Genomic DNA, 26,331 nt, shown 5'->3' on the forward strand with positions numbered 1-26,331 from the left:
TTATTTGACCTTCTTCTTGTTCCTTGAGGTAATCCTGTATTGCTATGAACTTTCCCCTTAGCACTGCTTTTACAGTATCCCATAGGTTTTGGGTTGTTGTGTTTTCATTTTCATTTGTTTCTATGCATATTTTGATTTTTTAAAATTTCTTCTATGATTTGTTGGTTATTCAGAAGCATGTTATTTAGCCTCCATATATTTGAATTTTTAATAGTTTTCTTTTTTCCTGTAATTGAGATCTAATCTTACTGCATTGTGGTCAGAAAAGATGACTGGAATGATTTCAGTTATTTTTTTAAATTTACCAAGGCTAGATTTATGGCCCAGGATGTGATCTATACTGGAGAAGGTACCGTGTGCACTTGAGAAAAAGGTGAAGTTGATTTTTTCAGGGTGAATGTCCTATAGATATCAATTAGGTCTAGCTGATCCATTGTGTCATTTAAAGTTTGTGTTTCCTTCTTAATTTTCTGATTGGTTGATCTATCCAAAGTTGTGAGTGGGGTATTAAAGTTTCTCACTATTATTGTGGTATTGTTAATTTCCCCTTTCATACTCGTTAGCATTTGCCTTACATATTGTGGTGCTCCTATGTTGGGTGCATATATGTTTATAATTGTTATATCTTCTTCTTGGATTGATCCTTTGATCATTATGTAGTGTTCTTCTTTGTCTCTTTTCACAGCCTTTATTTTAAAGTCTATTTTATCTGATATGATTATTGTGAGTCCTGCTTTCTTTTGGTCTCCATTCGCATGAAATATTTTTTTCTAGCCCTTCACTTTCAGTCTGTATGTGTCCCTTGTTTTGAGGTGGGTCTCTTGTAGACAGCATATATAGGGGTCTTGCTTTTGTATCCATTCAGCCAGTCTTTGTCTTTTGGTTGGGGCATTCAACCCATTTACATTTAAGGTAATTATTGATAAGTATGGTCTTGTTGCCATTTGCTTTGTTGTTTTGGGTTCACATTCATACAACCTTTCTGTATTTCCTGTCTAGATAAGATCCTTTAGCATTTGTTGAAGAGCTGGTTTGGTGGTGCTGAATTCTCTTAGCTTTTGCTTGTCTGTAAAGCTTTTTAATTCTCCTTCATATCTGAATGAGATCCTTGCTGAGTACAGTAATCTGGGTTATCAGGTTATTCTCTTTCATTACTTTAAGTATGTCCTGCCATTCCCTTCTGGCCTAAAGAGTTTTTTATTGAAAGAGCAGCTGTTATCCTTATGGGAATCCCCTTGTGTGCTATTTTTTGTTTTTCCCTTGCTGCTTTTAATATTTGTTCTTTGTGTTTGATCTTTGTTAATTTGATTAATATGTGTTTGAGGTGTTTCGCCTTGGGTTTATCCTGTTTGGGACTCTCTGGGTTTCATGGACCTGTGTGATGATTTCCTTCCCCATTTTCGGGAAGTTTTCAGCTATTATCTCCTCGAGTATTTTCTCATGGCCTTTCTTTTTGTCTTCTTCTTCTGGGACTCCTATGATTCAAATGTTGGGGCATTTCACATTGTCCCAGAGGTCCCTGAGGTTGTCCTCATTTCTTTTGATTCTTTTTTCCTGTCTGCTTCCTTTATTTCCACCATTCTATTTTCTAACTCATTTGTCCTATCTTCTGCCTCTGTTATTCTACTGTTGGTTCCCTCCAGAGTGTTTTTGATCTCGCTTATTGCATTATCCATTGTTAATTGACTCTTTTTTATTTCTTATAGGTCCTTGTTAAACATTTCTTGCATCTTCTCAATCCTTGTCTCCAGGTTATTTATCTGTAACTCCATTTTGTTTTCAATATTTCACTTTTATTACCATTATTCTAAATTTTTTTTCAGGTAGATTCCCTATCTCCTCCTCTTTTGTTTGGTTTGGTGGGCATTTTTTGGTATTCCTTTACCTGCTGAATATTTCTCTGCCTTTTCATCTTATTTAGATTGCTGTTTTTGGGGTGGCCTTTCTGTATTCTGGTAGTTTGTGGTTCCTCTTTATTGTGGAGGTTCCTCCCAATGGGTGGGGTTGGATGATTGGCTTGTCAAGGTTTCCTGGTTAGGGAAGCTTGCGTCGGTGTTCTGGTGGGTGGAGCTGGATTTCTTCTCTTTGGAGTGCAATGGAGTGTCCAGTACCGAGTTTTGAGATGTCTGTGGGTTTGGTGTGATGGTGGGCAGCCTGTATGTTGATGTTCTGGGCTATGTTCCTGCATTGCTGATGCTTTGTGTGGTATGTCTTGCTCTGGAATTTATTGGCTCTTGGGTGGTGGTTGGTTTCAGTGTCAGTATGGAGGCTTTTGGATGATCTCTTATTAATTAATGTTCCCTGGAGTCAGGAGTTCTGGGATGTTCTCAAGTTTGGGGCTTAAGCCTCCTGCCTCTGGTTTTCAGTCTTATTCCAGTAGCTTCAAGACTTCTCCATCCATACAGCACTGATAATAAACTTCTAGGTTAATGGTGAAAAGATTCTCCACAGTGAGGGACACCCAGAGAGGTTCACAGAGTTACATGAAGAAGAGGAGAGGGAGGAAGGAGATAGAAGTGAGCAAGAGGAGAAAAAGGGGGAATCAAGAGGAGAGACAGAGATCTAGGCAGTACTCTGTTCCCTAAGTGTTCTCCGCAGCCCGGAACACCCACAGAGATTCACAGAATTGGATTGAGAAGGAAAGGGGGAGGGAGGAAATAAGGTGACCTGGGGGAGAAAAAGGAGAGTCAAAAGGGGGAGAGAGCAATCAGGCCAGTAATCACACTCCTGAGTAAAAATGGGTACTGAAGATTGGATTCTTAAATCTACAAAATTGATATCAAATACTAAGAAACAAAGATTAAAAAATAGAGTAGAGGTTAGACTCTTAAAAATACAATATTAAAAAAACAAAAACACAAAAAGTATAAGAAATATATATGAAGTTTGCTTTAAAAGTAGGGTCCTTTTTTTTTTGCAAGGTAATAGTGGGTTATAAAAATGAAAATTAAAGGAGTAATAGAGGACTTAAAAAAAGAAGAAAAACAATTTTAATTTAAAAAAATAGTAAAAATATGTCTAGGAATTTCTCTGGAGCTGTTGTGGGCAGTGTGGGTTCGGTTCAGTTTCAGATAGCTCCTTGTTCCACCTTATCCTTCTCGATATCTATAGGCACCTTCGAGTGTAGTTGGTGTTAACTACAGGGATTTTAATCTGTTGCACCTGTCACTTCTAAAGCATTTCCTTTGTTTATTTGGCTTCTGTTTGCAGGTCTCTACAGTATCTAATTTCCGCCCTGACACAAGCGGGTGGAGGTGGTCTCTTGTTTAGGTTGCTTGTTCAGCTGTGCTGTGGGGAGGGAGGGGCCCTGCAGACAAACATCACTGGCCCATGTGGGGAGCACTGGCAGTGTTCAGGCCACACTGGGTTTGTCCCCGCTCGCGGCATGTGTCCTCTCCCCGTCTACACTGCTCAGGCTCCAGGCTGCTCTACAGGGAGCGGGCCCTGAGTTGTGTGCACTTCCCAGTTCTAAGCAGCTCAGGTTCAGCTTTTCGGGTACCCCACAAAGGCCCAGACTCTGTTGGGCCAGCGTTTTGCGCCTGCCCAGTCCGAGCAGCTCAAGCAGCCAGGAGCTGACGAGCATACTCTCCCCGCGTGCGGTGCGCCTTATCCCCTCCGCGGGCCCAGCCTCAGTTCTGGGCAAGCCGGTCGGGTGCGCCTTGTGTCTGTTCTGGGGAGCTGGTCTCTAGCTGCGACCCTCCCAGAGGATGTCAACCATCCAGAATCTCAGTAAGCCTTCGGTTAGAGACTGGAGGCCTGTTTGCAGTTTGGTAGGGGGTGCCGTCTCTGGGGCTGAGTTTCCCCCTTTCCCCTCCTCCCTGCCTCCTGCCTCTGGCCGGGGATGGGCTGGTCCGCAGCCAGCTAGCTCTTCTCTGGTATTCGCTCAGTCCTTTGTTCTGTGAACGGGTGGGTAGTGCCTTCAGTTAGGGCTTTTCACTGGTTAATTCTTCTCTCTCTTGCTATCCCACAGTTTAGGTTGCTAAATCATGTTAGCTCCCTCAGATTGCCCTCAGGACATTCAGACCTGGTCCTTACCCTAAGCAATGCCGCCGCTCCTCTCCGTTCAGGCCCCACTTGCTGGTGGCAGATGCGAGCATCTGGGTTACTTTTCTGCTGGGAATTGCCTTTAGGCATGTAATCTGTGGGTTTTATTTATTTATTTTTCCTCCTGGTTAGGTTGCCCTCCAAGATTTGAAGACTTCCCCTGGACCCGCTGGTGAGAGGGTTTCCTGGTGTTTCGAAACTTCCTTTAAGACTCCCTTCCTGGGACAGATCTCTATCCCTAACTCTTTTGTCTCCCTTTTTATCTTTTATATTTTGTCCTACCTCCTTTCGAAGACAATGGGCTGCTTTCCTGGGTGCCTGATGTCCTCTGCCAGCATTCAGAAGTTGTCTTGTGGAGTTTGTTCAGTGTTAAATGTTCTTTCGATGAATTTCTGGGGGAGAAAGTGGTCTCCCCGTCCTATTCCTCCACCATCTTAGCTCCCCTCCATTATGGTTTCATATAGAAAAGTTTTACCTACAAAAAGTCCTTTGTGCTTCATCTCTACAGTACCAGCCCCTCCTCCCAAACTCATAGGAAACACTGATTATTATTATTATTATTTTTAACCATACTTATAGTTTTCCTTTTTCCAGAATAGTTTACAATTGAGGACATTAAGTATGTAGTCTTTTCAGACTGAATCCATTCACTTTTGTGAAGTTTTCTATGTGGACATGAGTTTTCAAATAAGTTGAATGGATACCTAGGATCATGATTACTAGATCCCAAGTTAAGACTATTTTGCTTTATAAGAGATTCTCAAACAATTTTAAGAAGTGTCCTTAACATTTTGCAGTCTCATCAGCAAAGAGTATGAGTTACTTTTGTTCCTCATCCTCTTCAACAGTAGATATTGTCAGGGTTTTGTTTTGGTTTGGTTTATTTTTTATTTATTTTTTTGGAGAAAGGACATCTTAGTCATTGTAATAGGTGTGAAGTAAAGTCTTGTTGTTTGAATTAGAAATTCCCTAATATAAAATTGTGCTTATTTCCATCCACATGTCTTTTTTGGTAAGACATCTTTTTAGACTTTTTGCTCATTTGTTTGGGTCCATTGTTGTTTATTAGAAGTTCTTTCTATATTTGATATATATGTCCTTTGTCAGAGATGATTTTTGCAAATAATGTGTTCCAGTCTGTTTCTCCTTTTCATTATCTTAACAGTGTCCTTCACAGAATAGAATTTGAAATTTTAATGAAGTCTATCTTGTTAAATTTTGTTCTTATAAATTATGCTTTTGTTATTACATGTCAGCACTCACCTAAGTTCCTAAGACTCTCTTCTATGTTTTCTTCTAAATGTTTTATAATTTTCCATTTCACATCCAAATTTATAATCCACTTTTTAAATTTCATTTTAGTGAAAGGGTTACAGTGTGTTCCAGTTTCAGATTTGCACATGGCACATGGATATTGAATTGCTCCATTATTATTTGTTGAAGTGATTGTAATTTTTATTAGTTGGACTTTGCTCCTTAGTCAAACATAACTTTGACCACATATATATGGATATATTTCTGGGGTCTCTATTCTGTTTCATTGATACTGTTTCACCAATACTATGTAGTCTAGGTTACTGTAGTTCTATAGTAAAGCTTGAAAAATGATAGTGTGAGTCCTGCAACTTTCTTCTGCTTCTCCTCCTTTTCCTCTTCCTCCTTTGTCTTTTTCTCTAGTGTTTTGTAGGTTATTCTAGGTCTTTTGCCTTTCCTTATAAATTTTAAAATAATTTTACAAAGACTTATGGCAATCTTATGATTAAATATCAGTCTTTAATGGACTTGTGTCCCTCGGCTGTGACCTTTACAAGTAGTTCTTATATTTGTCCACTGTTCTTGAGATAGGAAGGCTACTGTAGGCTGTAATGGTATTTCTCATTTGGGATAGGCTGTGGTAAAGTCTTTTCTATGGAGAGCATCCCTTTGTTACAGAGAATGCTCAGGGAGCAAAGCCAAAACTCAAAACGTTTTTTGCTGATTACTTTCATAGTTTCTTGTTAGGGTAACATTTTCACCTTAATGTTAATTGTGGGGAATCAGTAGTCCAGAGGTATTTGTGCTAAGAATGGAAATTTTTGTATGAATTAAACAATGTCTTTTTGCATACTAACTAAAGACTTTGGTCAGTTACTGTGGGTCCTGGATAATTGAGAGTCTTCTCTGCTGAATCACTTAGGGTGGCCACAGGAAACAAATGAACCACTCAAATTAGTGTAACTGGAGGAAAGTTTAATTAAGTACTATTCATAAAAGTACAGGCAGGGAGCAGGAGAACACAAAAAAATAGGGTAGAAACCCAAGATTAGCAAAAACAGAGATATAACTACTGCAAATCCTGAATAATGGGGGGAAAGAGTAGGTACCAAGAACCCAGAACCAGAGATGCAAAGAGAAAGATCCCTGGAGAGGCACAGTGACTTCTGGGTGAATGACGCAGTCTAGACATTCTATACATTTACTGTCTTCTTTCCCTTCATGCCCACCAGTGCATCCATTCATCTAAACACAAGCTAAAAGAGCATATCAAGGAGTCTGCAGATGCAGTTCTTTTATTCAGCCTCCCAGGACAGCGAGTAGTAAAGAGAAGGGAGGAGAGTAGGCATGGGAAGCGCAATGGGCAATATCCAGCAGAGTAACTATTTCTTTGTTAAAAACCATGCTAAAGCAATGATGTGTTGCTCAGTTTGTTTTTCTGTCATTTTGAAATATATTGTACACACACACACACATGAACACACCTTGGTTTATCCCAGAATGATGTTAACATTCCATTTTAAAAGCTGAAGATTGATAGGAGGGATAAACATACTCCCTAGAGTGAATGCAATTTTCACTTTTACGGAAATTACATTCAGTGTTAATTCATGTGTTTAAGAACTCATGTGAAAAACACAACAAAGCATTGCCAAATTTTTAAAGAGAGGAATATTTATATACACATTTATATACATATGGGCTTCCCTGGTGGCTTCACAGTAAAGAATCTGCCTGAAATGGAAGAGGTGCAGGAGATGGACTTTGATTCCTGAATCTGGAAGATTCTCTGGAGAAGGAAATGGCAATCCACTCTATTATGCTTACCTGGGAAATCCAATGGACAGAGGAGCCTGGCAGGCTGCAGTCCATGTGGTCAAAAAAGAGTTGGACATGATTTAGTGACTAAACAGCAACAATATATTGTGTATATATATACATATATATATATACATTATGTATATATATGTAGATATAAATATAGAGTGTGAAAAAATTTAATTATGTTCCTATTATGATTTTTAGGTATCCATTTTCTTAAATGAAATATAAACATTAAACAACAGCTTAACAAACTGACCACTGAATTTTTACCTGACATTTGGTAGATACAGTTTAACACTTTTATTCATTTCTACAATGTGTATTAAACAAACCTATTAAAAGTCTAATATGTGCCAGACATTAGACTATACTGATTTATTTCTACAAAAAGTAAAGTGAGTACTCTGGAGTTACTTTCCAGGTTCAGTGGGTGGAGGTGGAAAGTCAAAGTATTGGCCTGTATTTCATAGAGTAGGATTTGACTAACAAACCTAGTGATGATATGCATGTGTGTGAATGCCAGGAAGTAAAGGTAAACGACCTAGTAAACGAACCCTAATTTAGTCATAATTTGTCTATGGGAATTAGATCGCTGTAGTCCTTGTGTGATTCCCACCCTCTATCAGGAAACTTGTTTAGCTATAAATGTAAGAAGATATTGAAGCTGATGAGCTAGCCTTATGTAAAATCATAATTCACTCCACAGGAGTGAGTCAATAAAACAGAGAATAGAGAATCTCTGTGAAAGGACATCAGTTTATGGTTGTGGTGGAGACAGGATAGAATAAGCCAAACAACTGATATCAAATACTGTGTTTTCTTATTGTATTCAGTTGCCCACTCATGTCTGACTCTTTGCAACGCCATGGAGAGTAGCATGCCAGGATTCCCTGTCCTTCACTATCTCCTGGTGTTTGCTCAAGGTCATGCCCATTGAGTTGGTGATGCTATCTAACCATCTCACCCTCTGCTGCCCTCTTCTCCTTTTGCCTTCACTCTTTGCCAGCATCAAGGTCTTCTCCAATGAGTTGTCTCTTTATATTAGGTTGCCAGAGTAGTGGAGCTTCAGTTTCAGCATCAGTTCTTCCAATGATTATTTAGGGTTGATTTCCTTTAGGACTGAAAGTTTTGACCTCCTTGTGGTTAGGTTAAAACAAAACAAAAACAAACAAGCAGAAAACCTGAACACGTGAAAAAATATTGCAGAACTTCTAGCCTGATTTTGGGAAGAAAACCTATAATATATAGAATATATAAGAACACCAAAGATCCACATAACCTGAAGTATTCATTATAAACAAGTGATTTTTTTTTTTTTTTTCTGTTTGTTCTGTGGCCCTTATGAGCCAGAGTCAGAGGTCAAACCCAACCCATATGGATCTGGGGTCTTAAAGCCTATTTTAGAGTGAGGAAGTCAGATCTATAACTGACTTCTCCCATCCTTTGGACCTAGTTCTTTTATCTATCCTAAGTAGTCATATCCTTGATGGTCTTGGAACTCTTAATCTTCATATAAGGTTGGAAGAAGTATTAAGTGGAAGAGATCTTACATTCCTCTAGGTACTCAGCAGAAACAATCAGACTGTCTCTCCAGAGAAAGATATATTAATCTGTGTTTCTAGGAGGAACCCAAATTTAATGTTATTGGGCAATTGCAAGCAACAATAATGAGGAAGCTTATGCCTAAACCAAAAGGGAACAAAAGTATGCCATAACTAAACAAATTAAGCTCATGTATCTATATTATTAACAGAAAAATGGAAGTCAAGGCAAAGTCTGTTACAGAGATAAAGGTATCTGTTACTTGAAAATGTTAAGTTGTGAGTGAAAAAAATCACAATTTTAATTACTTTTTTCCACTGAGTAACATGGTCTCAAAATATATAGATGATAGAAAAGAAAGTGAAAGTGTTATTCACTCAGTCATGTCCAACTCTTTGTGACCCCCATGAACTGTAGCCTGCCAGGCTCCTCTGTCCATGGAATTCTCCAGGCAAGATTACTGGAGTGGGTTGTGTTTTCTTATCCAGGGGATCTTCCCTACCAAGGAATCGAACCCAGGTTTCCTGAATTGCAGGCAGATTCTTTACCATTTAAGCCACCAGGGAAGCCCAATCTAGAAATGTACTGCATAATAATCTATGAGTGAAAACAGCAAATAAATAAAAATAGGTTATATATTGACTTGAATGATAAAGAGAATAACTTATCAAAAAATTGTTTCACTGAAAGCAGTACTTGCAGAACAATTTAAAGCTTTCCGTATATGTTAAAACAAGTCAATTCTAAAGGAAATCAGTCCTGAATATTCATTGGAAAGACTGATGCTGAAGCTGAAACTCTAATACTTTGGCCCACCTGATGTGAGGAACTGACTCATTGGAAAAGACCCTGATTTGGGGAAAGATTGAAGGCAGGAGGAGACAGGGACGACAGAGGATGAGATGGTTGGATGGCATCACCAACTTGATGGACATGAATTTGAGCAAGCTCCAGAAGTTGGTGATGGACAGGGAGGCCTGGCGTGCTACAGTCCATGGGGCCACAAAGAGTCAGACATGACTGAGCGACTGAACTGAACTGTATGTTACAAAAAGGAAAGAAATAAAACTAATGAACTAAGCTTCAGAACAAAGAAAGAATAACAAAATAAAATTATGTATAAGGAAAAAATATTAAAGTTGAGGGCAAATTTAAATGGAATAGAAATCAAATATATAGAGGATGTATAAGATTCAAAGTAAATTATTTGCTGGTTAGCTTTAGAAAGACTAATAATATTGACAAACCTGTAATAAAACTTATCAAGAATTCAAAAATGGAAGAGGAGTTGAAATTTCCCTGGCAGACCAATGGTTAAGACACTGCACTGCCACTCTTGGGGGTGTTGGTTCCATCACTGCTCAGGGAGATAAGATCCTACACAACTCATCACAACAATAAATAAATAAATAAGTAAAATAAGAAGGAAGTCCTTTTGATGTTACTCTGGAGCATTGTCTAGTGGGTTAATACAAGGGTATTTAATTAGTTAGAAGGATATGCCTTTGTTTGGCTTCTATTTACTATTGATTAGGACCCAAACTGTGAAATTATATATTAACTTACAAAGGTTTTTCCAGTAGAGGTTTAAATAATTTCAATCTAGTAGAAAAAAACAAACACAATGGTTATGGTTTTATTATCCTGTAGGAATTAGCCAGTTAGTCTCTAGCTCAGCAAACATTTCAGTGTGATTTTTCTATCATTTCCTTGAAACCAAGTTCCCTCATTATTCACTTAAATAAATATTTTATATGAGTCCATTAAAAAAAAAATAAAATAAAAATGGAAGACAACTGTGAACAGAAGTCATTGCTCCAGGTATGTAGTTAATGAATGCTTAATAATATAATGACAATAACAATTCTATGTTGTTAAATTTGAAAATATTGATGAGGAGAATGTAATTCCATATATGCAGTTGACATTTCATTATGTTTCTGACTATGCTCTTTTCAATAAATGGTGTTAAAGAATGTATACACAATTCCATCTATACTATCATCCATCTAACAATTCAAACATATATATATGTATATATTCACTCAGTATGTACACACAGTTCTGTATAACATGTATATATACATACATATGTATATACATATATAAAAGAAAAATTCTTTCCTGACTTTTACAATATACCATACACAAAAACACGCTTCCAGATAAATTGTTAATCTAAATTGAAAGGTTAAAAAAATTGTAAAGTAATGAGCCTCCAATGAATAAAAATAAATGGAAAAAAAAAAAACAAGTAAATAAATAAAATTTCTAAAGAAAATATAGGGGAATGTCTTTGCTTTGGGGGTAAGAAAAGTATACATAGAGGACCCCAAAGTTTTAATCATAGAATAAAATATTAATACATTCAACTAAATTTGTTGTTGATGTTCAATTGCTCAGTTGCTCAGCTGTGTCCGACTCTTTGCAATCCCATGAACTGCAGCACACCAGGCTTCCCTGTCCTTCACCATTTCCTGGAGTTTGCTCAAACTCATGTCCATTAAGTCAGTGATGCCATCCAGCCATCTCGTCCTCTGTTGTCCCCTTCTCCTCCTGCCTTCAGTCTTTCCCAGCATAAGGATCTTAACAGATTTTAAATATATCTCACAGTCTGGTTCTCTTTGATATTCTCAAATAAATATTTTTACTTTTAAGAATATCAAGAAAATGAAGAACCAGGACACACTGAGGAATATTTCAGGTTGAGAACATTAGCAATATGACAAATACATCTCATGACCTTCAAATTGATAACAGGCCAAATTCCTTTTCTTTTGCAATAAAGGCAATAGGGAGACAAATGGCAAAATTTGAATAAGGCTTGTAGATTGGCTGAGAATACTATATCAGTATTAATTTTCTGATTTTGATAATCCTGTGATTAAGAGAATATAATTATTATTAGAAAATACACTCTGAATTTCCTAGAGATAAAGTGACATTGTGTATGTAATGTATTTTCAAGTGATTCAGAAAAAAGTAACATGCATGAGAATGTTGGGGGTCAGTGAGAGGGAGAGAGAAACAGAGAACAGAGTTGGAGGAAGGGAAAGAGAAACTGGAGAAAAGTATACTTAAGATCTTGGTATCGTTTTTGCTACATTTCTGTAAGTATAAAATAATTTTAATATATTTCCAAATAAAATGTGAAAAAATTAAGATTATGCCCATCACAAGACACAATATTAACTTCTAGTCTCAATCATGGCTAGTGCCAGTAATTACTTGATACATTTCTAATAAATATGCAGTTTTACCTCATAAACTTCTCTGAGTGGAAATAATAGAAAACTGAATGTGCAAAGAATTTTAGCCTTACCTCAATTTTATAAGATATATGATATTCAATTTAATTAATGACAATAATTAGGTTAAAATTACTTTCATACTGCATATGACATTCAGTGAAGTTTTTTTTGAAATATTACTACCATATTTAATAAATATTTTCACTGAGAATTCCTTGTACGTAGTAATTACACTTGCTAAAAATTATTAGCTGCATACGTATATTCTTAAGTGTGTCTATCAAAATTCAATTGCTGTACAGTCTTGTAAACATCAATTACCTGCCCACTGTAGTACATAAAAACCTATATTTCTGGCTTGTGTCAAAATAGTTGACATCTGGCAACAGTGAGCTTTCATTTTTCCATGGCAACAATTCACTGGCACATGTGTTCTCCTGTTAGCCTAAATCCCTGCCTCACTGTTTTGGGTATTTCACAAGTATTCATTTCACATGCCTTCCTGCCCTTCGTAGGCATTTTAGTTTGTGATTTTGGCCTAAATCTTCCCTTTGAGATTTCATGGATATAAGAAATCATTTTTCATATTTTCCCCCATAGCTAATAAAAAGTAAAGCTTCAGTTCAGCTCATGAAACAATATTATTGCACCCTGCAAATGAAGGAACTTTGGAGTCAGCCTGATATGAGAGTATGGAGTTTGGCATATCTGAATCTCAGTTTCCAGCCTGAAGGGCCATCATTTCTTTTTCTTGTATCTCAGTTTTCTCATAACCAAATGAAGATAAACATGCATACTTGTTTTGAGAGTAAAGTAATTGTCTGACATGCAATAATCACTCAAATACAGTAACTACGTCTTTTCCCTCCCTCCACAGTATTCCAGTGCTTTCCAGCTATGTCCTCCTTTCCAGATACATTCCTCTCACTAGCATTTCTGTATTTCATGTAAGGAAAAAAGAGACATTTAATTTAGTTAGTTTTATAAGGATCTAATTAATGGAACTCCTACTACTAAAGTGTACATATCAAATATCGAATTAGATACTACCAATTTCCTACAAAATGACGACAATATTAGACCTAAAACTCAAAGACTGAGTGCAGAATGCCCACTTTGTAGTACCCACAGTCCCACGTCTTGTTTGCTTCCTGGTGTTGTCCTGTCACAATTACTAGATGCTCTATTCTCAGAGTAAATTGTGAGTGAAATTATAGGTAGAACCATGTTCTTCCGATGGATGGAAGAGAACACATTCTCCTTCTAACACACCAGCTTATCAGCTCATGAGCTATTTAGTTCTTGGGTTTAATAGGAGCAATTTTAGAAACATTAGACTCAATCCTACATCATGCACAAGGGGAGTGATCTTATTGTCTTGTCCTCGTTTGAATCCCCTGGCCAGACATGGTTCCTGGGACATAGTTGATATTCAATGGTTATCCACTGATTAGATGAGTGAATGAAAACAGTGTTATAAGATATCCATTTTATAAGCAGTTTAAATGGTTGTGATTACAAGTATTGGAAAACACCAATACAATAGAAATCAACAACACCGAATTATTAGCTCACATCATAATGACTTTAAAGAATGGGAGCTCAAAGGTGAATTACCTCATATGTTTTCAATAGCCCATGATTTTTTTTTCCTTAATACTGGGGCTTTTTTCTCTGGTTAGCTCTCTATAGTGGGTGGCCTCTTGGTTGCAAGGTTTTATAAATCACATGCAGCATTTCAGTGACCGAGAGTGGAAGAGCAATCTCCTCTGTCATGTGCCTATTCTTAAGAGAAATTGAATCCTTTACCATAAGCCCACATCTAGGCCTCATCTTACTTCTCACTGGTCAACACTGGGCTATGTAATCAGCTTTACTAACAAAGAGAAGGGGCTTTTCCATGATCAATTTAGAATTAGACAGGTCTACGGGGAACTTCCCTGGTCGCTCAGACGGTAAAAGCATCTACCTGCAATGCAGGAGACCTGGTTCAGTCCCTGGGTCAGGAAGATCCCCTGGAGAAGGAAATGGCAACCCACTCCAGTACTCTTGCCTGGAAAATCCCATGGATAGAGGAGCCTGGTAGGCTACAGTCCATGGGGTTGCAAAGAGTTGGACACGACTGAGCGACTTCATTTCACAAATTAAAGAGGAGGTTGGTTCACTTTATCTGGAATAAAAGGAAGGCACAGAATGTCTAAATAATACTGGAGTTTTGTAAGGGGAAAGGGACATCAACCACACTGAAATAAATGTTTTAATCAGCAAACAGATTAATGTTTCTTGAAATTTAATTTCTCTGAAAAGCAGATTATTTTGTTCAACTATTTAAACAGTAGATTTCAAAGGTAGAGTTTAAAAGCAATAGTATAAATTTTTCTCTCCATCCAGTTTTCCTGCGCTATGACCTCTTGTAGTAAGAGCCAGAAAAAAATACTTTTAAACAAATTTTACAAGTTTAGCCTTGCCTAAGCACAATAGTCATATATATCAGTTGCACATGTTTCCTAAGAAAACAAGATATTTACTTAAAGCCTCCTTGCACTGCCATATAAAGAGCATATATTATAATTTTATGATAGCAGCTCCCCATTTTCATAGATGAGGAAATTGAATATTAAAAAGCCTATTTACTTTTCAAGGTTATATTGCTGAGAGTGATACAGTTAGGTTCAAAGACCAGAATGCTCTGACTCTGAAGTCTAAGGTGAGCTGCCTCTATATGAAAAAAATGTGTACAGGGAAATTCTGCCTGTCCACTGAAGTGATTTCAAAAGGAAATAGCAGTCAAAAGAATTTCAAATAAGGGATATTAACATTTCAACAATTTTCATGTATTCAATAAATGTTTCTTCAGCATATACTCCATATCCAAAATACTGGAAAATAAAAACTCAGCTGTATCTTCCCTTCTATTGTGAAGATGTGGAATACATTATTTTTAAAGCTAGAGAGCATTTCTACTGTAGGAGATAAATCAGTGGAAAATGTTGAAAGAAATATACATAGGGTCATGGGCAGAGTTCATTATAATGTCATGGACTAAATTTTATCTGGTAAACTTCATAGAGGTAAAAAGCAAAAATCTAAATTAAACCTCAAGACTAAATAGAATGTCTATTGGTTTATGTGTCTATGTAAATTATGCCATGTTTTCCCATAACACTCTTTTTTTTAATTTCCACTTTTTTTCTAGATCTTATTTATTTTAATCCAAGTGCCTTCATCAAAAAAAAAAAAAAACTCTGAAAAAGAATATAAATTAACTTAAAAATAATTGGCATACTAAATGGATATGTCAATTACCAGCAACTGATTTGCTTCCATAAAATATAGGAACTACTATTTAAACATTAGTATGGAGAAATATAATTGGAGGAAATTTAGAGAAAGGGATAAGTAATTCACAGACAAGAAAAACTCTATGGGGAAATTTAACATCTAAATAAGTGTTTAATTAGGAGAATTTAATGAAAGCAATGATCATATACTTATATATGAGGGGAACATGGCAACCCACTCCAGCATTTTTGCCTGGAGAACCCCATGGACAGAAGAGCTTTCTGGGCTATAGTTCATGGGGTAACATAGAGTCGGACATGACTGAGGGGACTTAGCACACAGCATGCACACAAATATATATATATATATATATATATACCAGGCTCCTCTAAGAAATTTCATCTTTGAGTATGTATGTGGATATCCACTGCAGTGTTGCATATGACAAAGAGCAAAAACTGAGAACAATATAAATATCTTTGTGTAGAGGAATTATTCAATCACATTCAGTGTGTTGAGAAAATAGATTTAGAAATATAGTCCTGATAGCTGGCAGCTGGTTGCTGACAGCTAGGAGTTGACAGGTCAGCAATATTCCCTAGTGAACATGAAGAACTTTCAGAGAATATGAATTACGCAAGCAGGCTACTATGTAACCGTGATGGAACAAGTGAGAGATAAGGTCACTCTGAAATCACCACAAACGAGACAGAGCAAGTATATCATGCAACCACACACACACACACAAAAACTAAGCATCCTTGTTTTTTGAATAACTGATTTACTATTTATTGAAATAAAATTCTATACTCTTTAGGAACATAATGAAAATTCTCATTCCACATTAATCCTCCTACCTCCTATATAAAAGATAAAATTTACCCAGGCACTGAATTGTCTCTTCATATTTTGACCATAACCAATTTGAAACAGCTCATTGCTATATTAAAACTTTCTCAGACATGTAACACAAAACAGGCTGAGAGTCCGTCATCATTGCTATCTGAGTGCTGTATATTTACTTTAGCCATGGCGCTTCTCACATAGTTATTATTACATTTTTGTGTTTCTGTACCTGCTTGTCTTCAAGACTTTGACCTTCTAGAGCCAACAGACTTTGTGTTGGTTGGGCATTTTGCATCCATCACGATGACCAGCACATATGCTCAAGAAACATTTTATTGATTCATTGGTACATTAATAACTGAATAAAAACAATCACTGGGAAGCAAAATACATTTCATTTAGTTCATAAAATGTTGCATACAAAGAAGATAATATTAAAAACTAGAGACTAAGGAAATGTAATTTTCTTGACATTTCCTACCACTATGTCACTTCCCAGCCTCCCTTAATTCCACAAAAGGAAGAGAAAAAAATTAAAAATAAAGATAAATATCTATTTATTGATTTTCAAACATGCAGCTTCCATTTGCAACTTGCAGAACCCTATTTTGAAAGTTGTGTGCATGGTAGTGTATTAATTATGGGGATTATGAAATCCGGAGGCTTGATGTGTTAAAACAGAAAAGGGTTTTAAATCTAGGGGAACCGCCTCTAGATTTTGATGTGAAATCAAGTTTCTTGCATCGACCCTGCACTAATGAAGATCAGAATGCTCTCTTAGTGTAATCAGAGCTACTCCCATGTTGATTGCCTCTCAGTGAGTTGAGAGGAAATGAAAAAGCAAAAGCATCGATTTTGAAGAAATTTCTTGTCTTGCAAAGCACATATTACCCAAATAGATTTACTCTTAATCTTTTAATAAACTGAAACAGTTAGTAATTTCTGCAAATGGTGCCTCAGTCTAATCTCACAGAGGACTCTACAGTTCTTCAGTGGATTAGAAAAGTCTCCCATCTTTCAATATTTGTCTTTGTTCCTTTCAGCAGCTGAATTTAATTCTTATTATCCTCAACGACAAGGCAATTTCAGATGATGAAATTTCTCATGTGAAACCTACACCTTTCAAATAATAAATCACAACTTCAAATTGGATTTTTGTGTGTGTGTGTGTGTATGTATGTTGCATATACACACAGTTACCTGAAGATGACAGTCTGATTTGTGAACATATAATTCATTTCATAGATTAAAATGTCTTTAGCCAAAAGAAATGAAACATCATTGTTTGCAAAGAAGGTTTCATTTGGTATTATCTTCAGGTTCATAATAAGAAATGAAGTAGCAAGAGTAAATACAACAACAGAACAAACAGAAAACAACCTCATATTCTAATGTGTGATACGTCAGTAGTCTTAGTTGAGTCGGAAGACCCCTCTTGCATCTACCCAAGTTCAGATGTGCACATGTTCTATCATCTTCCTGATTGCTTTCAACCTGTGGAATTTCACCTTATCCATTTATTCATTCGTAACATTTCTATTAGAATGATCTTTCTAAAATGCCATTTAAGATAAAACAAACATGTAATTTGCCTGCTTAAATCTAAAATGTTAAAGCTTTTAACCATGTGCCAGGCACTATTATAGATGTCATGATGTATCTGTTTTTGTTTTTGTTTTTATATAACTACTATGTAGATGTGGTTCTTCCTTCTTAATAAATGAGGAATCTGAGATTCAGGAAATTTAGGATGACTTATATAAGGTATAGAACAAGATTCCTCAACAGCAGTATAATTGGCATTGTAGTCAATTATTTGTTGTGAAGTGCTATCCTTATTCACTGTGTAGAAAGCTAGCCGCTTCCCTTCCTCCACCATTCTATGCCAGTAACTGACCCCTGACCTCAGGTGAAGGCCAAAGATATATCCAGACAGTGAGAAATGCCCTCTTGGAAAACTGACAATGTGCTTCATCATTTCCAAATATTCATTAATTCATTCATTTCTTGACTCAGTTTTCTGGAATATATTTAGGAACTTGGACTCATTGCCAGTATGCCTGAGTTTTTAATCACAGTTCTTTTTTTTTTTTTTTTGACTTTGGAATTCTTAGTTTCATTAAGGTTCTCACAAAATACGAAGCTCAAGCATACCTGTCTACATCCACCACAGAACAGAATCAAATAAGTGGTTAGCACACAATGATCTTTTCCATTTTTAAAAATATAAATAACAGTGTTCAAGGTTGGACAATTTTCTCCCGTGTGTCTCTCTTTAAGGCGTTATGTCGCAGGCCCTTCACTGATAAGTATGCATACTTGTCATCCACAGTTATACTATTAATTGGCTTTATCACATTGAGCAAATTCTCAACCCCTCTCTGCTTTTGGTCCCTTACCTGGATTTGGGAATGATAATCACAAATAATTCATAAAGGTATTAAAATCACCCTTTCTCCTTATAGTGATCACTGCATGCTTATCATTAGTAGGATGGCCCAGAGTTGTCAAATTCCAGGAACTAGTAAGCAGAGATCCGCTGTCAAATATTCTCCTAAGACTCCTTAGTATTGTCTTACTCTGCAGTACATTGTGAACCATTTTCCAAAAGATTAAGTGAATACTTGTATTGGTTTCACTCTGCTCCTGGTAGGTCTTCAGCTCTTCCTGAAAGCAATTATTTCTTCCTTATGTCTTTTATTTTTAAATTGTACTTTATTGTAGTAATAACAGTTAATATGAGATCAACCCTGTAAACAAATTTGACTTCCTCTCACTCTGAGAACATAGCCTTTAAGACCTCAGATCCATATGAGTTGGTTCTCTCATAAACTTTCCCCTGTTCAAGCCCTGATCTCTAACCTCTGACTCTGGCTCATAAGGGCCACAGAACCTAGAAACACTTGTTTGTAATGAATATTTAGATTATGTGGAGCTTTGGTGTTCTTATATTATGTATGCCTGTCTGATTATAGGCTTTCTTCCCAAAATAGGACCAGAAATTTTACAATATTTTTTCAGATGCTCAGGATTTTTTTTTTTTTTTCTTGTTAACTTATCTCCATTTTTCCCTCTTCATTTGGTTAGTTATGTCTCATCTTTCAGTTGTTAACTCAAATCCTACCTTCCCAGGTAGTTCTTCTCTAACTACTTCATCCTAGTTTGTAAAACTCTAATTATCATTATGAAGACAGTTTTTTTTTTTTTTTTTTTTTAAATAGAGTGTCTTCCAATAGAAGTTCTTTATTGTTTGCTTTCTAGAAAATAAATACAAGTTTCCTGAGTGCAGAGGAATTCTGCTTTGTTCTTTGCATTGTCAGTGCTTAGAATGTTTTCCAGCACTCGGCACACAAAAAATACATAATGAATGAAGGAAAGTTATCTATTGTAATGCCACTTGCCAGTTGTAGTCCAGCAACCTGTGGCCTTGACAGCAGCCAGATTTCTGTAATAGCAGGGGCATTACCCTGACAAGAAAGTGAATGGGAGAAAAGGCTTTCTTTCAGTAAGTCATTTTTTTTTTTTAACTTACTTAGCCAAGAGTTTGGCTTTTCTGTCCTTATTAAAGGCTAAGAATATATGGATATCAGGCCAAGCAATTGTGAAGGGGCTTACTTTGGAATTCCCTCCCATTTCTGGATGCTAAAACAGAAGAGCTACCCAATCTCATAACCAGCAGGGTTAGGAACAAACAGACATTTTTAACAACAGCAATTGTTTATATACTTGGTTTGCACTGAAACAAACACGTACTTTTTGTGAAAGTCAGTTGTCATATTTTGGGAGGGTAGAGGTGAGTTGTGCACTTTAGTTTTTTAGACAGCTGACATCAAACAAAATATATCCAGAGGGAAGTATTATTTCAGTTCTAAGCATGGGTGGGAAGCGAAATTTAAATCTTTACTATGAAAGACATTTTGGATGTACTAATCTGCTCAGTTTCATGGATCTCATTTTGTTCTAATTAGCTTTAGGGTAGGAAATAAGAGCATGTGAATCACATCTCACTATGGGCTCAGATTTCTAAAGGTCTAATATGGTAAAATATACAATTTACAATGTATTTTCAATTACACATAATAATTTGAAAGCTTCATGAATACAGTGCAACAGTGGATGTTTTCTCAACCAAAACCCAGCTAAAGTCCAGCTCATGCATTTGCCGTTTTCATTCCTGACCCCTCTCTGCAGTGATGGGTCCATAAAGTCATGGTTTTGTTGAAATCATTTTATATTATGCTTCCTAGTACAATGTTTTGACCATGTCTGATTATATAGCTCAATTGGAGTGGAGAAAATTGCCCAGTAATTTAGAAAAGAATTCCCTTTCAAAGCCTGCAGGAATCTGCTCTTCAATTTAGAAAGAAATTTACAGAATCGGGTTGTTTGTATGAGTTGTAAGTATTGTTTAGTGTTTTGACCCAGGATTGCTTGATATATCACTCAACCAAATATGATTTTATGTTTGTCTCTTTCCCCTTTTTTCTGTGATATGAATTCAGATGAACTGAGAATATCTTCTTTGCCATTGAGTTTTGCACACCCTTCTCTCTCTAGTTTTGCTATAGATTTCCAGTGTATGTATTTAAGCCTTACCTATAATAAATAATGGGGTGTGTGTGTGGAGGGGTGTTGCTTAGCAGTGTCTGACTGTTTGTGACCCCGAGGGCTGCTCAGTCCACGGGATTCTCCAGGCATAAATATTGGAGTGGGTAACCATTTCCTTCTCCAGGGGTCTTCCCAACTCAAGGATCCAACCCAAGCCTCCTGCATTGCAGGCAGATTCTTTACTGTCTGAGTCAGCAAGAAAGTATCTAAATAATGGTGGTGTAGTGATAAAGAATCTGCCTACCTATGCAGGAGGCACAAGAGATATAGCTTCAGTCCCTGGGTCAGGAAGATACCCTGGAGCAGGAAATGAAAACCCTCTCCAGAATTCTTGCCTGAGAAGTCCCACCGACTGAGGAGCCTGGTGGGCTACAGTCCATGGGACCACACAGAGTCAGGCACGACCAAGCATGTATGCATGCATAATAAATAAGGCTCCCCATTATAACCCTGCTTAAAGTAAGAGATGAGTGCATTTTCTTCTTGCAAGTATTTTTTAAAGCCATCTCCCTTTTTAGAATAGAGCAATAAAAAATTTAAAATGTGTATGTTAAGAACCTGTGTTGGTTGGAAATACCCAAAGGTGTTTGTGAGACTGAGCTTTCATAAAATCTATCTCTCTTCCTTTTATGTCCTAAACTTCATCTTCATTGCAAATTGCCTGACCCTTTTGGAAGATTGCTGTTGGGCACACATATGAGGAGGTTAATTACTGCTTTATATCTTGCATATTTTTCTATTTTACAGCATTCAGGTTTTTTTTTTTTTCTCTGTTACTCAGTAGGGATGTGTTAGATTTCTTCCTTCAATTGTTGAGAATGATTCTGTTTCTCTATATACTTAGGAAAAAAGTCCTTCCATACCGCATAGCATAATCACATTTTGGACTTTTGTCATGCTCCCCAAATCAATCTTTTAACATAAATTGCTAGGTGCTGTGTGTTCACAGATATCTAATGCATGAATTCTGTCTAGTGAGAAGATCAGGTGGGCATCTGAGCAAAATAAAACTTGAAAATCCAATAGTAGGAGTGGGTACCAGACACAACAGACAGGAACCAATGAGGGACAGGTAGGTATTGGGCTCAGTAAGATCTATCTAGAGAAATATATCATGAAATAGAACTTTGAAGAGCTGGCAAAGGGAGGAAGGGCATTTTGGAAGTAGGGAGAAATATATATAAAACCACAAAAGCATCAGAGACAGAAGATACATTTCAAGAACTATACGTGCTTAATAGGTTAGGGTCTCAGGACTCACAGGGGCAATGAGATTATCAAATTTGAGAGCAAGGACCAAAATGTGGACATCAGTCATAAGATTAGATTTCCAATTCTTAATGATCTGTATCCAGAGTAGATACAGATTGAAGATTATATTAGTTGTATCTAATGTAGACCTAGACAAAATCCTAATATCTATTTCTTTGATGTTTTTAAAACAGCAAAATCATGGAATCAGAAATCTTGTTCTCCCAACTGCTGAGGGACTTTGGACATGTTGTTTTCTAATCTGAGCTTTCATTTTCTCAATTGAAAATGAAATATGATAAAATATTAATCTCCTAAGGTTTTTGGATAATTTTGCATGTGTTAAAAAAACTTTGAAATCTAAGAAGTCCCCTCCAAATTAATGACCCTCTTTCACATAGACATTCACATATTTTCAAATATTTGAGGGTTTAGAATCCATCAAGTGCTAGTCTATCCAACAGTGAATTTACCAGTAAGCATGGCAAGTGAGAGCTCCTGAGTCCCTTTTCTGTGGCATTTAACCTGAACCTAATAAGATCAAGTATGCTAAGTTGCTTCAATCCTGTCCAATTCTTTGTGACCCTGTGGACTTTGGGCCACCAGGATCCTCTGTCCATGGGATTTTCCAGACAAGAATACTGGAGTGGGCTTGACATTTCCTTCTCCAGGGAATCTTCCCAACCCAGGGATCAAACACACATCTCTTATGTCTTCTGAATTGGCAGGCAAGTTCTTTACCTCTAGCGCCACCTAGGTCATAGGGAGAAAGATTTCAGAAAGAAGAAACAGCAAGTATAAAGATCCCAAACCAAGAATGAAACTGGCATAAAATGCACACACATTCACAGAACATGAGAGGACTGGATTACACCTTCAGAAGTTAGGCCCCTCCAAAATGACTGGTGACGTGGGATTTACACCCAGGACGGCCATTCTCCTAATTACACACATACAGCATATGGACCAGGGACAAGCGGCATTATATGCACGGCTTTAGGCTTTAACACCCCCTCACCAAAAAAGAAGAAAAATCCTTTTGTGTTGCTAGGATACCTCTGCATCTTAGAATCTGAAAAGGTATTGGGCTCTTGATTTTTGCCCTTTCATGTCTTTTTTCATCTGTCAAGGTTCTCAGAGGAGAGTGTCAGGAAATTATGAAGTGATCTCCTGCTTGACAACCTAGAGATCGACTTCTCTTATTGGTCTTATTACTTAATATTTTCCTTTCCCTTCTTCTAAATTGTCCTGGAAATTTTCTTACAGAGATGTCATATTAAGTCAAGAATGGCAAATATATGCTAGGTTGAGTGCTCACTCTGATCCATTGATGATGAAAGTGTAAGTGTTAGTTGCCTTGTTGTGTCGACTCATTGCAACCCCATGGACTGTAGCCCGCTAAGCTCCTCTGTCTATGAGATTTCCCAGGCAAGAATACTGGAGTGGATAGGCATTCCCATCTACAGGGGATTTTCCTAACCCAGGGGTCAAACCTGGGTCTCCTGCATTGCAGGCAGATTGTTTACCATCTGAGCCACTAGGAAAGCCCAATCCGTTGACTGCAGGTGACTAAAGTACCATGTGGGAAGACATTCTAGCTAAGTGGGAAGCTCAGGAGAGAGTGAAATAGCAGAACTACATTTTCTTTGGATTGAGCGAGTAGCAAAGATACAGAATTGGACTGGATTTTCCTTAAAGAAAATCTGCAGACCCGAGGCGTGTTTGCAGCGGAGGCGCCGTTATCCCGGGCCCAGCGGACCCGAGCCTGAGGCGGCCGCAGTGCTGTGGCCCTGGTCTGGCTACCTGGCCATTTCCATCTCTGTCACCAAGAAGGCCGCCTCCTGGGAAGGCGTCGCGCAGGGCCACGTCATGGTCACCGTGGCTTCCCCGGCAGAGGTGGACTCAAACAGTGGTGCAGAACAGACGTCCACAGTGAAGCTGCCGATCAAGGTGAAGATCATCCCTGCCCCTCCCCGGAGCAAGCGCGTCCTCTGGGACCAATACCACAACCTGCGCTACCCACCCGGCTACTTCCCCCGGGACAACCTGAGGATGAAGAACGACCCTCTGGACTGGAATGGTGACCACATCCACACCAACTTCAGGGACATGTACCAGCACCTGAGGAGCATGGGCTACTTCGTTGAAGTCCTCGGCTCCCCCTTCACGTGTTTTGATGCTAATCAGTACGGAACGCTGCTCATGGTGGACAGTGAGGAAGAGTACTTCCCGGAGGAGGTGGCCAAGCTGCGGAGGGACGTGGACAACGGCCTTTCACTCATTGTCTTCAGTGACTGGTACAACACATCCGTGATGAGGAAAGTCAAGTTTTACGATGAAAACACCAGGCAGTGGTGGATGCCGGACACTGGAGGAGCCAACGTCCCAGCCCTGAACGAGCTGCTGTCAGTCTGGAACATGGCATTCAGCGATGGCCTGTACGAGGGGGACTTTACCTTGGCGAATCATGACATGTATTACGCGTCAGGGTGCAGCATTGCTAAATTTCCAGAAGATGGCATCGTGATAACACAGACATTTAAGGACCAAGGACTGGAGGTCTTGAAGCAGGAAACGGTGGTGGTTGAAAACGTCCCCATCTTGGGGCTGTACCAGCTCCCGGCTGAGGGCGGCGGCCGTGTCGTGCTGTATGGAGACTCCAACTGCTTGGACGACAGTCACCGACAGAAGGACTGCTTCTGGCTCCTGGATGCGCTCCTGCAGTTCACGTCGTACGGGGTGACGCCCCCCAGCCTCAGCCACTCAGGGGCTCGGCAGCGCCCCCCCAGCGGAGCAGGCTTGGCAGCCCCGGAGAGGATGGAAGGGAACCATCTGCACCGGTACTCCAAGGTCCTAGAGGCCCGGCTCGGAGGCCCAGAGCCGCGCGCGCTGCCGGCCTGTCCGCACCTGTCGTGGGCCAAGCCACAGCCTTTAAACGAGACGGCTCCCAGTAACCTTTGGAAACACCAGAAGTTGCTCTCCATTGACCTGGACAAAGTGGTATTGCCCAACTTCCGATCGAATCGCCCTCAAGTGAGGCCCTTGTCTCCTGGAGAGAGTGGAGCCTGGGACATTCCTGGAGGGATTATGCCCGGCCGCTACAACCAGGAGGTGGGCCAGACCATTCCCGTTTTCGCCTTCCTGGGAGCCATGGTGGTCTTGGCCTTCTTTGTGGTGCAGATCAACAAGGCCAAGAGCAGGCCGAAGCGGAGGAAGCCCAGGGTGAAACGCCCGCAGCTTGTGCAGCAAGTTCATCCGCCAAAGGCCCCCTCAGTGTGACACCCACCCAGCTGGTCGTGAGAGCCAGGGAGCGCCTTCGCGGGCAGCCAGGGGGCAGGTGGAGCCGTGGGGTCTGAGGAGCCCTGGCTTGAAAGGGCTCAAGCCTTCAGCTGGGCGTGTGCAGGAGCTGAGAGCCTGTGCCGCGTGGGGCTGGGGCCACTGGAGGGCCCCGAAGGGCAGCCTGGAGTCATATCTCGCCAGCTGCCCATGCACCAAAGACTAAGACGACGTCTAAAGGCTGTCCGGGAGGAAGCGGCTCTGACCAAGCTAGACGTGCTCCATAAAGGCTATTTTCTATATTTATTGTTGGGGAAAAGTCACTTTAAAGACTTGTGCTATTTGGAAGCAAAGCTATTTTTTTTGTCAATGGAATGCAGTTTTTTACTATTTCATCACAAGGACTAACACAGATGCTGCGATCTCCTTTTTGATGAAAGGACAGACTGAGATTTGAAAGAAACTTGCACAAATCTGTGAAACATAGCCCTTCGCTTTATTTTTATAAGTATCAACTGCCATCATGTTTTGTAATTTGGGTCTTGATGTCACCATTGTCGGTGAAGAAAATTTTCAATAAATAAGCATTACCTGTATGAAGCTAAAAAAAAAAAAAAAAAAAAGAAAATCTGCATTTTTGCTCTAAGATTAAAGTCACAATTGGATCATTCTTTTCTTTAACATATTTTATATTCAATAAATTTTCTTAGATAGAGAAGAAAACTTATCATTGTTGTATTAAATAATCATTAGTCCCAAGAAGATAGCCTAAAAGCTATAGATAGTATCTTTTATGAGATTTTTTTCCCTTAATAAGTCCACATACATTGTCACTACTATTCTGATTTTCTTGGACATTATACAAATGACTTAATATTTCTCAGCTTGTTTCTTATCTGTATGATGAGAGTAATAAGAGAACTTACCTCCTAGAATGGATGTAAAAATTAAATGAGAAAATTCCTTTAAAGAACTTGCACTAAGTTCAATGCATAAAAATTTATTAATAATTCTTTAATAAAATGTAAATGATGGTAATGTTGTTAATCAAGTCTCCTATGATGTGAAAAGAATGATCCATGCATTCAACCTAAGATGGGAGCATCTAGCCAATTCCTGAGTCCAGTGTTATACAGTGTGGTAATCGCACATC

The 26,331-nt window shown here is 38.4% G+C and overlaps 1 pseudogene; it reads left to right on the forward strand.

The window, feature by feature from the left end:
* Positions 1–10,449: 10,449 nt before the first annotated feature.
* LOC139030022 (membrane-bound transcription factor site-1 protease pseudogene) lies at positions 10,450–25,806 on the forward strand (annotated as a pseudogene).
* The last annotated feature ends 525 nt before the right edge of the window (positions 25,807–26,331 follow it).

The sequence above is a fragment of the Odocoileus virginianus genome, chromosome 20, assembly GCF_023699985.2.
Source record: "Odocoileus virginianus isolate 20LAN1187 ecotype Illinois chromosome 20, Ovbor_1.2, whole genome shotgun sequence".
In the NCBI taxonomy this organism is placed as follows: domain Eukaryota; kingdom Metazoa; phylum Chordata; class Mammalia; order Artiodactyla; family Cervidae; genus Odocoileus; species Odocoileus virginianus.